The sequence below is a fragment of the Ursus americanus genome, chromosome 25 (assembly GCF_024610735.1).
Source record: "Ursus americanus isolate L20-20 chromosome 25, mUrsAme1.1.p, whole genome shotgun sequence".
NCBI lineage: Eukaryota > Metazoa > Chordata > Mammalia > Carnivora > Ursidae > Ursus > Ursus americanus.
Genome location: NC_142151.1, coordinates 31,196,611 through 31,209,195, shown reverse-complemented (window position 1 = coordinate 31,209,195; position 12,585 = coordinate 31,196,611). Strand labels below are relative to the sequence as shown.

General features: G+C 38.7%; 2 long non-coding RNA genes across 4 annotated transcripts in view; one reads left to right on the top strand and one right to left on the bottom strand.

Moving 5' to 3' along the window:
• Nucleotides 1–12,585, bottom strand: part of LOC123778864 (uncharacterized) — a 441,504-nt gene that overhangs the window by 44,608 nt on the left and 384,311 nt on the right. For 2 of the 3 annotated variants that reach the window (XR_006776027.2, XR_015721666.1), the window contains exon 6: nucleotides 8,270–9,051. The exons of the other annotated variant lie outside the window; for it this stretch is intronic. This is a non-coding gene — a long non-coding RNA (uncharacterized LOC123778864). Of the gene's footprint in view, nucleotides 1–8,269; nucleotides 9,052–12,585 lie in introns of those variants that run through there. 3 annotated transcript variants of the gene reach the window in all.
• Nucleotides 9,447–12,005, top strand: LOC123778872 (uncharacterized). The gene is made up of 3 exons (XR_006776030.2): nucleotides 9,447–9,548; nucleotides 11,174–11,283; nucleotides 11,669–12,005. It is a non-coding gene; the product is annotated as an uncharacterized LOC123778872 (long non-coding RNA).

Sequence of the window (12,585 nt, the reverse complement as noted above, 5' to 3'; positions counted from 1 at the left end):
GAGAGCGAGAGAGCGCACACGAGGAGGGGAGGGACAGGGAGAAGCAGGCTCCCACTGAGCAGGGAGCCTGACTCCGGGCTCAGTCCCAGGACACTGGGATCATGACCTGAGCCAAAGGTAGACGCCAACTGACTGAGCCATCCAGGCACCCCAGGAACTGAGGTTTTAAGGAAGAAATGTTTTATTTTCTGATCAGCCTTACTTAAATAAGGAGGGGGAGAAAGCATTGTTATATTTTCAATACTTCTGCTCGGCCATCATGAAACACATTTTCTACTCACCTGTCCCTCTAACTTAATAAACAACAACAACATGGAGCCATAAAGTCAAATTAAGATCCCACTGTGCTAGAGTATTTGCAAGGAATTAGCAACACAAATCTAGGTGGCAAATGTACAAATACATGAATTCTAAAATTTAGTAGAAATGTTGTCTACCTAGTTAAGTGCCTGCAGTCAGTTCTGAAATGTTAATCGCTCTCATTAGCAATGTTCTTGTTTCCCTGGAAAAATGGTCGTGTTTACGCCCTCACATAATACATTAGCATCTGTTGTCTTTTCTTTTCTTTTTCAGCCCTCAAGGAAAAGAGAACTGTGTTAAAACTCTTTCCCCCTCTCTGAGAATCCATCAGTTGTCAACGGAGGAGGGCCTGTGCTCTGCACAGTCAAGTACTATGTTCCATGAGCATGAAAACATCGTAAAAGAGCAATGAAACCTGTTGCTTGCCCTGGGAAATCAGCAAAAGGAGTACGGTAAATCAGAACAATTGAAAGGAAAATAGGATCCTTCTCACCATCATAATATAGTGCCCCAATATCCCTGCAGGAAAAGAAAAAGAGACTATATGCAATGGGGCACACAGATGTATAAGTCCAACCTCATTAATATATCTACTCTTCCCTTATTAGACTATGCCTCCTCCCTCATGCTTTTGGGAGGAGAAGATACGATGGAGCAGGAGGAGGAGGGAGAAGATAATGCCTGTAATTTAGGTTTTTATTAATGTGTGAACATCCAACACACAACCTGACATGTTTTAATTAAAACAAAATTAAAGTTCCGAATTAGCTAGTACAAACGAAGCTTAGTCCGGTGATGTGAAAGCCAAACCTTTAAGGAGAGTTGTGCAGCTAACTTCCAAGGTTAGGTTAGCAGGTTTAGAACAGCTATTAATTGTAAAGAAAGCTGAACATAATTAATTATAAATTAAAATTGTTCAAGTTTAGTTTTATTAATAACCCAAAATAGGGCATCATGAGTGAATATCAGTAGAAATAAATGCCTGCGGTTGGAGTCCTGTTCAACTTCCACATAACAAATGAATTCCAACTCTTTTTACAATAGGTAATGTAGGATTCTTCTGTATGGCACCCCATGCTGACACACTTCACCATGTAACAAAGTCAGACATCTCTGTTACAGGATGGTACCATTAGCTTATTGTGCCTGTCAGAAGAAATTGGACTAAAACGGACTTACATATTTAAGGGAGAAATAACTTGTTTTCCTTACCTTGGCTTGGTACCATAAACACAATGCTATTTTTCTATTTTTCAGCAAGGATTCTTTGATCCTGGACATCGACATTTTGTTTGCCACTCTTACCAGACACTTAACAATTACATTTATAAGCTTGACAAGAGATTTTAGAAACTGGCTGAGAGCGTATGATGGGGAAATTTACTTCATTCTTCTTGCTTCTGGTTTCTTTTCATAAGAAGGTGCTTGCTCCTTGTAAATGCCTACCTTCACCATGGCAGAGCCCCAGGGAGTCCATGTAGTCGCTGTGACCCAACTAGTTCGGGTGATGGGGGCCCTGGGGTCAGGCAATATTCAGACCAGCCAGGGCCCCACTGTCACCTCCTTTCACTGCTGCTTGCCATGGCTAGAAAATAAAGGGCAACGGTAATTACTTCTCAAAAGGTAGGCACCTGGGAAGGCATGTTTTTGGTGATAGTGAAAGGAAGTTAAATTAATAAAGATAAACCCAGAGAAAAATAGAATAGAATTGGAAAGGCCAAAAGAAAGTTTATTTTCAAAGAAATAATACCTCTTTTTTTTTCTGTCCCAGTTAAGATTTAACAGTTCTTTCTCCTGGTTCCTTAAGAGGAAACAAACCCTATGTCACTTTTATAAAATACTGTCCCATTTGTAACTACAAACATTCAGTGAGACATAAATTATTGTAGGTACACTTGTGGCTACAGCACATGATTTTCTGTAATTATCTGAGATATTATGATAGAAAGAAATACTCTCCCATTTGGGGTCATGATCATAATCCTAGGAGAATGCCCGTGGATGGGTCAGACTTCTCCACCCTAGACTGGGTTCAGCCAAGAGCCTTTTCGCTTGGTCAGTGGAGATTGTGCCAGTTCTCATGAGTCATGTGGAAACCACAAAGGTCCTCTTTGCAAGGGTTCAAGGAGCCTAATCTCCTCTCCTTATCATCAGAGGGTTGAGCTCACAGGGGAAGGAATATAACATCATTTTTCTAAACTGTCTGTGCTTATAAAAATATACAATCCTAAACTAACTCCAGGATTACAAAAGCTTTTAAAAGAGCAAAAGTGGGAAAATCAGGTCTGATTCTTCCCACTGAAATAACATGAAAGTGTATTGTTTATCATCTGTAATAATAGTCGCTTTGTATGTTTCATTTTTTCTTCAAACTACTCATAAGCACTGTGATAATATTATCTCAATATGGATTCTAGAAAATAGTACTCTACTGAATGCAAACTTTGACATACCACATCATAAATAAGAAAAATATAGTCTAGCCAGTTGTGTTATTAGAAATATATACATTACCCTCGTGTATTGCTCCTGAATATGCACATTAATTTTTTATAGGATAAGTATTAACCTAAATTTACATGTTTGTTTTATATTTGCACCTGCAGTATTTATGATGTGTCAAATGTGTTGACATCTGTGAAGGCTTTAAGCATGAAGTAAGCTGAAACTGTTATTAAACAGATATTCAAAATGTTAGTTAATTTGATTAATTGAAGGAGGAGAATCTAAGTAATTAAATATCATTATATTGCATCTTTCCAGCTTCAAGTGTATTTAATCACCTGTAGGGAGCTTGCAGCCAACTTGTATTCTCTGTGGTGCAGTCTTACTTGTCAGGCTATACTTACCTAAGTCTTGTTTGGTGGACTAGTTTTCCTAGGGTGGGTACATAGAGAGAAATGGGTCTTTGAGTAATTAGTCTTCAAAGTCACACATTTTCCTTGAATGCATGGCCAACATCATGCCTCTGTGTGTTTGCTGTACCTAGTTCTGTACCCAATCCATAAATATTTTGTCAGCCATATTTTGTGATCCAACTAATAGAGTTAAGGAGCACGTTGCTCCGGCACTTTGTAACCAGTCACCTTATATAATTTAGATACTATTAGAAGATTTTGCTTAGGTCTGTCTTCCTGTATTCCTTCCTTCCTTCCTTTCTTCCTGAAGCTTTTTATTTATTTACTTGACAAAGAGCAGAGAGGGAGAGGGAGAAGCAAACTCCCCGCTGAGTAGAGCACCCAACATGAGGCTCTATCCTAGGATCCCAAGATCATGACCTGAGCCAAGGCAGATGCTTAACTGACTGAGCCACCCAGGTGCCCCTGCTCATTTCTTTTTAATAGCTCACAAAATGCTATTTATAATAGGGTTAGAGAATGTTAAGGCAGTTGGCAAGTAATAAAGATAGGGCTTTGAAAATCATGGCCAACAAAACCCAGGGTTTGCACAAACCAGAGCTGAGTTGGAAACAAAAGTAAAATGCTGTTGTCTGTCCCTTTAGCTATAAAGGTGCAGTGACCATATTATTGAAAATTCATCCATGGCTCATGGCTTGGGGGCATGCAAATGTATGAAAGCATGTATTAATACAAATATAAGTAAGCTAAAGCAAGATTGCAGTTGCAGAGGCAGAACTGAAAGTTCTTTTGCAAATGCTGTCACATAAATAATACCATTTTATAGATAAGACATTTCTTGTAAAAATCTCTTGACCGATGAAGTTTTTGAAATCAAGGATTAATTATTTTCTTTTTGCTCCCAGACACTTTCTCAGTGTGACTGGTTGTTGGTTATAACCCAGAGGCATTATTGGTATTTAGCTTCTCTTACATTTCACTATGGAGCGTTCTAGTTTGTATCTTCTAAGACTGTACTTTCCCTTTCTTTCTCGTGTGCCAGGGAAGAGGCGGTGAGACCCGACCATAGAAATAAGAATGAGGAATTGTGAAAAACATCTACCACCCAGCGAACACTTAATAAGCGCAAGTCACTTCGCTAAGCACTTTACATAAACAAACACATTTTGTCTTCAGGTATTGTGATCCATCTTTTACGGATGAAGAAATGGAAATAGAAGCCCAAAGACATCAAGTAACTTGCAACATAACAAATACCTTATAAATTATAGTCAGGATTTGAACTGATGCTGGCCAAATTCCAAAACCTATCCTCAACCGTTCCACCTTTCTGCTAATACAGATCTCGTTCCCCATTTTAGGCATTCGCAAGCTAGAACAGAACTGTTCAGTGCAACCCTTCAAAGTGTGTACTTAGAGCACGAAAAGTTATTCTGATCTAAGGAGGAATCCATACCTCCAGGCCCAGAAGAAAGTGCTTGAGGGACAATTAACGGCTTAAAACTTTTTTCTCTAATTCAAACCATGGGAGTCTGAAAAAAATTTTATGACAGTAGGATTAACATTGGGGAGAGTTGTAGGTTAAGTGATCTGTAACACTGCTGCTCAGATGAGAAGCTCCTGAAACGAAATAATTTTCTGCCAGTGAAGTGGATAGCCTACAGGTCCGCTAATTTTGCTTTAAATTTGGAAGGAATAAGATATATTCTTTAAGTTGCTCAGTAAATTTAACAAGAGAATTAATGTTTAACTTACCAGCGTGCTTAAAGTTACCATCGCTGATGTGAGTCTAAGGCTGTGAGCCCAAATCTCTTGTATTCATTTCTATTAGAGGCCCTACTGGAAGTAGCAGAACTATCAAGATAGGGATGCTTTCATGCACAGTGAAAAGTAGAAAGGCTCTCTGCCTTTTAAGGATGTGTGGACATGTGGGAAAGTGATGCTTTATTCCCCCCCACCTTAAAGGGGTAGGGGTGGGGAGTAAAGACTATCAGCATTTTATTATATCACATATACAAATGGAGATTTAATTCTTTTTTTTTTAAGATTTTATTTATTCATTTGCCAGAGAGAGAGAGACAGCCAGTGAGAGAGGGAACACAAGCAGGGGGAGTGGGAGAGGAAGAAGCAGGCTTCCAGCAGAGGAGCCTGATGTGGGGCTCGATCCCATAACCCCAGGATCACGCCCTGAGCCGAAGGCAGATGCTTAACGACTGAGCCACCCAGGCGCCCCGAGATTTAATTCTTACAAGGAATTTTAGTTGAGTTAGACGCTTGAAAACTTACCATGGGCATGGTGATAAAATTTACCAAGGTGGTGATAGACAAGAATGGGAATGCTGGCAATGACAGAGCAGAGTTCTCAAGCCAACATATAGGGACTTTAAAATGTAGCTCAGTCCTCAGGATTACTCCAAAAGAAACATGACTATCATAGCTCTAAAGGTGTTAGAGTCATTAAGATAGTGTTTCATAATAAAATACTAATAAATCATGGAGATCATGGTGACCAGAGTGACACAGTATTAACCAACATCTAATATCCCACTAATGACCTAGAAAATGATTATTTCTACATTGATACTATTTTATTGACATATTCCAGACCATATATTCAATTTCAATTTTCACTTTTTTCCTTAGTACCCTGAGGTCTCTGAGAATGCATTCAGGATCTAAAATTGGTAATATTGCATTACTTTTTATTAAAATTTCCATTACTTTTTGTAATGGAAAATAAAATAGTACCAGTTTGGATGTTGGTCCTTTTTGTCCACATTGTGTGATGTACTTTGACAGAAGTCACTGCCCATGATCAGTTCTGGGCCATGTAATGATACCCAAATGAGCAGGGTAAGCTGGGGATGGAGACTGGGAAAACCAGAATCCAGCCTTTGTAGTAAAAGTCAGGATATGACCAGGGTTGAATACCAAATTAACATGTCAAGATTTATTAGCTCCAAGTAGGTCAGGTACAATTTGGAATGCAGCCATGGCACCATAATTATGAATGACCGACTCTGGGCTTGCTGAGAAGTTGGTCTCATGTCTCATATTTCATTGCTACTCCACCTCCACTCCCATGCCCACTCACATCTTTGTACTTAGCCAAGAATTTGGAAAGCATGACTTTAATCTGACCATCTTTCCTTAGCCTTGTTTAGAGTCTTAATACCATGTGGGTTTGACCTAAGGTTAGGAACTTACAATGCAGGGGCGCCTGGGTGGCACAGCGGTTAAGCGTCTGCCTTCGGCTCAGGGCGTGATCCCGGCGTTATGGGATCGAGCCCCACATCAGGCTCCTCCGCTGGGAGCCTGCTTCTTCCTCTCCCGCTCCCCCTGCTTGTGTTCCCTCTCTCACTGGCTGTCTCTCTCTCTGTCGAAAAGATTAAAAAAAAAAAAAAAAAAAAAGAACTTACAATGCAGTTCAAGTAGATGATATTATAACCATTGAAACTGAGGCCTAAAATCAGAATTTATATTTCCAAAGCAATTAATTTATTATAAAGCCCTTTAACGTACATTTTCTTAGTTGAAAAGACAAATACAGTAGATGTTATTACTCTGATAATATAGATGTGCTGTTCCAAGTTCTAAGGGATTTTGATTTATATTTTGTAGATGGTAAAAAACCAGGACTCAGATTCTGGTCTTTTGATTTCAAGTTTCATGCCTTTCTATGATATTTTATTCTTTGATGTAATGGAACAGGCATTGGCCCAAGATTGTAGTGACCATGTCAGGACTGTGTTTCTCAGCTCAGCTCTATACCGCCCGCACAATACCATACATCAGACCAGCAGCAGCACCAGCCTTGCCTCGGAACTTGTCTGAAATGAAAGTTCTTGGGCCTCATGCAGGCCTATTGCATAAGAAATGCTGGGAGAAGACATATTATCTGCATTTTAGTAAACTTTCCAGGTGGTTCTGATGCATATTAAACTTAGAGAATCGATACTATAGATTATAATGATTTTCTTATCTTAGGTCTTTACAATAACAAAAAAGTTTTTGTTTAAATCACTACATCCAATCTGTGGCAGGAGAATTGCATGCGTATACATTTTACCAAGCTATTAATCTATGCATGAATATTTATAAAATAATGATGATATTACACAGTCCAGTTTTCATATTAGCATTGTTTCTCCTCAGCCGAGAATTTGTAGTAGTTCTTTGTATAGCTAAAGTCCAGTTTTAACTTTTCTTCTCTCAGTTTTCTGGTCCTCAATTGTTTATGCACAGTTTCCACTGGGATATCTGTTTGTTGCTTTATTCTTCACAAGAACATTTTCTTAATCTTTGCTTAAATACCGAATTTGCAACAATTGATTTCCACGGAGGATTTTGCTACTCCCCAAAGGACGATGCAAAATGCTGGTTATTTGCTTTTCTCAGCTAAAGGAGTCTTTCTTTCTCTTTCCTTCTCTTTCATTTCCAGCTTCTCTCTCTTATATGTTTGGCAAAAACATATGTATGTTTTTATTTTATAAAATTGGGGTAATACTCCATTTACTGCTCTCTAACCAACATTTTAAAACCTCACATGTTATATTCAATCCCATGTTATTAAATGTTTTTTATAAAGAAAAACTACAATCACATGATTTTTAGAGCATAGATTTTTTTTTTTTAAGATTTTATTTGTTTATTAGAGAGAGAGCGTGGGAGAGAGCATGAGTGGGGCAGGGGCAAAGGGCGAGGGAGCAGACACCCCGCTGAGCCGGGAGCGCAATACCGGGCTCAATCCCAGGACCCTGGGATTTTACCTGAGCCCAAGGCAGATTCTTAACTGACCAAGCCACCCTGTCCCAAAGCATAGATTTTGATAAGTATTAAGCATTACTCAGATGAGGACATGTAGGTTGTTTCCCAAGTTTTTGCTTATAAGCAACAGTGATGAACAACTTTTAATGGAAATATTTAGGGATATTTCAGATTATTTTCCTGGGCTGAGTTCCTAAATTCATGGAATAGATCAGGAGAAAAAGACATTTTTAACACTTAGAAATATGAACCATTTCATTTTACATTTAAATTGATTAAACTTTAATTTCATTCTAAATTTCAATTGCATGTATGCAAAAATGACTTTCTCATTTTCTATTTCACGGGAGGGGTGAGAAAATTTTGGTAGCAGAAAAATATGTATCTTGATACCTTCTCTAGTATCACTTCGCCCTGATCGCAGATAAAATTTGATTTTTTTGTTTACTGCCTGAGCCAAGCTAAAGCCAAGTTATGAATAAAGCCATGGTGTGGTTGCTGCATTCATACAGCTATGGTAGCTAAATGTCCACACATGATTTCATCTCTAAGTCTCTCCAGAATCAGCTAATTTCAATATGTTTCTAAGAAAATCATGGTGGCACTTGATGAGGAGTAGTAAGAGGGAAGCCTAACAGCTGAAATCAATTGAAAAAAGCAAGTATGCAGTGCTTTGGAAAGAAAGGGAGAGGAGGGGGTAGGGTGCCCGGGGGGCTCCATTGGTTAAGCATCCAACTCTTGATTTCGTCTCAGGTCACGATCTCAGAGTCATGAGATTGGGCTCTGGCCTGCTTTAGATTCTCTCTCTCCCTCTTCCTCTGCCCTTCCACCACCCACCCCTTGCGTCTGCTCATGGTCTCTCTTTCTTTCTTTCTTTCTTTCTTTCTTTCTTTCTTTCTTTCTTTCTTTCTTTCTTTCAAGATTTTATTTATTTATTTGACAGAGGGAGGGACAGCCAGTGAAAGAGGGAACACAAGCAGGGGGGTGGGAGAGGAAGAAGCAGGCTCCCAGCGGAGGAGCCTGATGTGGGGCTCGATCCCAGAACACTGGGATCACGCCCTGAGCCAAAGGCAGACGCTTGACGACTGAGCCACCCAGGCGCCTCTCACGGGCTCTCTTTCTATCTCTGAAAGGAAAACAAAAACAAAAACAAAAACTAAGGAAAGAAAGGGAGATGAAGAGGTATTGGAGAAATGGCCACTGGTCAGTAGAGAAAAATCTGGGGGAAGAAGGAAAGGAAGGGATGAGACTCCTGGAGCATGCTCAGAGAACACTGACACTGCCCTTAGCTCAGGAAGAATATTTGGGTCTGGATTGGATGGGACAAAACTCTGACCCTTCAGGTCTGCAGTGAGAGTTAATGACTGACTTACCAAGAAATAACCTTAAAGTTGGGGAGGAGAGTGCTTTTGGTGAGTTGCATGACATCTGCAAAATCCTTTGCTGTGTAACTTAACAGTCTTGGGAGTAATATCTCACCACATTCACAGGTTCTGCTCACATTCAAGACAAGAGGATCATACAAGGGTGTGAGGCGTTGGGGGTCATCTTAGAATTCTGCCTCAGGTGGTTCCTAGAGCCATGCACCATATATACATCACTTAATTTGATACCATCTGTGAGGTAGGTATTAATATGATGATAAAACTGGGGCTCAGGAAGGTTAAGTAACCTGCCCAAAGTCATTCAGTTTAACAGTGACAGACTTCAATCTGACAAATTCAATTTGTCAGATTCTAGATCCTGTATTGTGGAACTTCAAATACTGGCAAGTTCTCTAAAGTTCTTTTGGTGAATCAAAAGTGTCTGAGGTCTTTGAAATCCTATGAATTAAATATGACCTATTTGTAATTCTACCTCTATCTAAAGATGCCAATGTTATTAATTTCATAATTACTTCATCACATAAAAGTTTGACATTCAGAGGGAACTGGGAAATATCTGTAGAAAAAAATGTTGATATGTTAATGATATCAACTCCCTTAAAGTGACAATCAGGAATTAGAGCTGAAAAGAACTTTCTTGGATCTTTTTACCTCTAACTATAAATAGGGTTCTTTATAAATGGACCCCCAATACCATCCATTGTTTTCTAGAGTTCCTTTGCTATTAATTTCCCTATAGGAAAGGTATTTTGCTTACTGATATTAATCCTGTATCCCTCCAGCTGTAACTTATCAATTTCCTTTGGACTTTCACCTTGGTAGAGAACAACTATATATGAATAAAAGTTTCTAAAGTGGGGCACCTGGCTGCCTCAGTTGGAAGAGCATACGACTCTTGATCTCGGGGTCAAGAGTTTGAGCCCCATGTTGGGTGTGGAGATTACTTAAAAATAAATAAATAAACTTAAATAAAAACAGCTATAATATTTTTTAAAAGTTTCTAATCAAAGTTAAAATGGTTGTATAACACTGGCTATGCTGGTAATGCATTTATAATGCATTTATTATTGGTACATTTAAATCTTTCAAATTTTTTCATTAATAATTAGAATGCCATTTTTCAATCTTTTAGTGTAAACTGTATCTATTTTAACAATGTTGTACAATATACATTTCTGACAAAGACCCTCTTACACATGTAAGTAGCACATTCTAATTTAAAGAAAAGTTGAGACTATTTACTTTGGAGGGGCTTCTGGCCCTGAGAAGGCTGTGTGGTCCTCATAAGTAAGTTCTGTGCTAGGCTTTAGGAAGAAATGTTTCTTTCCACTTCTTTCTTGAGTTTGCCATTCTTAACTCTTCTTGCCATCCATGAAGTAAAATATTAAGGATCAAGAGCAGGGATGTTGCCGGGAAGAAGGGTCCAAGGAGGACTAACTATTTATGGCCCAGCTCAAGAGATTCTGTGAGCATTTGGGGGTCAAAAGAAGTTAATAATAAATGTGACTTAATCTGGAAACTTTCCCTCTCTATTACCCATTAACCTATGTGTTATGAATGACTAATTAGTTTACTATTAATTTACTCATAACTGCTTATTTCTGTAGGTACTCCTTGCTTTTTCTATTTGGCTTAGAAAAACACACATTGGTATATTTATCTGTAAAAGTGTACATGTTTTTATGACAATGAATTGTAAGGTCCTTGGGGAAAGGGACCATATCTTTCCTCAATTTTTCCTACAAAATGTAGCTTAGGGTTTTATGTGTAATATTTACTGAGCAAAGATTTAATATTTGGTGGATTAGCGAAGATTGATTCTTCCTCTAGAATGTCACATCCCGTTTGCTTTATTTTCAATAGCATCCTGATACGCAGGTGAAGCCCATCTTCTGTCACTGCTAGAACTGAGCGAGGAGCCCTAGGACAGTGACTTGAGCCCAGAAAACGTCCTCTACACCTACATAGAGCAGGTAAGGGGCATGTGAGGGAAACTGTGATCGACAAAGCTTGAGAAGGGAAACTGCTTATCTAGATGAGGGAATCGTCAGCAATTCCTGGGGGTTCTAAATATAAGGATCTGGTTCTTACTAGAGTAGTACAGGTATGAAGAGGTAGTTCACCAAAGAGGGAAAATGTTACTATATGCCTCGACATAAGATCTATGAGAGACTTTTTAAGGACTCAACTGGAGAAGGAAAAACAATGCTATAAGGAAATAGACATTTTCCATAAAATATTTCATCTTAACAATGCATTTAGGTAAAGTAAAACAATTTGTCCCACATTTAAATATTTGGTAGATTATTTCTTAAATTTTTGAAAATGCCAATTTGTTCCACTCAATTCCCTGACCAGTGATCAACTTAAGCTTGAGCAGGCAACTGAAAATGGAAGCTGCAGTGCTAGAGAAGAGCCATGTTCAGAGTCCGGCTGGAGCCGAGGAAATGCATGAAACCCAAGGCAAGAGCAGCTAAGAGGTAGGCTAGCAGTGATATCTTTTAGCTGATTAGACTAAGTACTTGGAGGAGTCTAAGAAGATTGCAGTGTTTTTAAGATACAAGGAGAACTTCCAGAGGTAAAAGGAAAGGACGGGTCAAAGGTACAGGGCAGTAAGCGGAGCAGTGCCTAGGAAGCCCTGGTTCCCACAGGAGAGTTACCACATCCTGTGTCCCCCCCTGGGCATTTCATTCAAACAGGGGTCTCTGCTGGATAATTTATAAGTTTTTGTTTGATAAATGAGAACTCTAGAGGTCATAAAATAGCTAACACCTTAGCACTAATCAAGGCGGTGGCCCCAAACTATGTTAGTGGTCATTGCATTCTTCATACCCAAACACTGGCAGGGTTTGTTTTTTTTCAAATAATAACTTTTAATACAGAAGTCTTGACCACAGAATCTCAGCAGCACTAATGCAAACAAATAATTATGTGAGTATCGAAAGAAAGAAAGCGAAACAAAACAAAACAAAAGGGAAAAAAGGGGAACAATCTTAAACATCCATCAAGAGGGGTTTCAATATATAAATTAACATACTCGAGTAATGGAATACTCTGGATTCACTTCAAAGGGTGAAATATTTCTATAAGTGTTGACATGGAAAGGTGTTCACGATATATTTTAAATTCAAAAGCACAGATTTAAGAACAGCATATGAAGTATAACAAACTGATTTTTATATATGCATATTAAGTCATACAAATGATTGAAAATAAATTGATGGGTAGATTTAAGGAGGTAGATAATTGACTCAATATAAAATAAGTGATATATG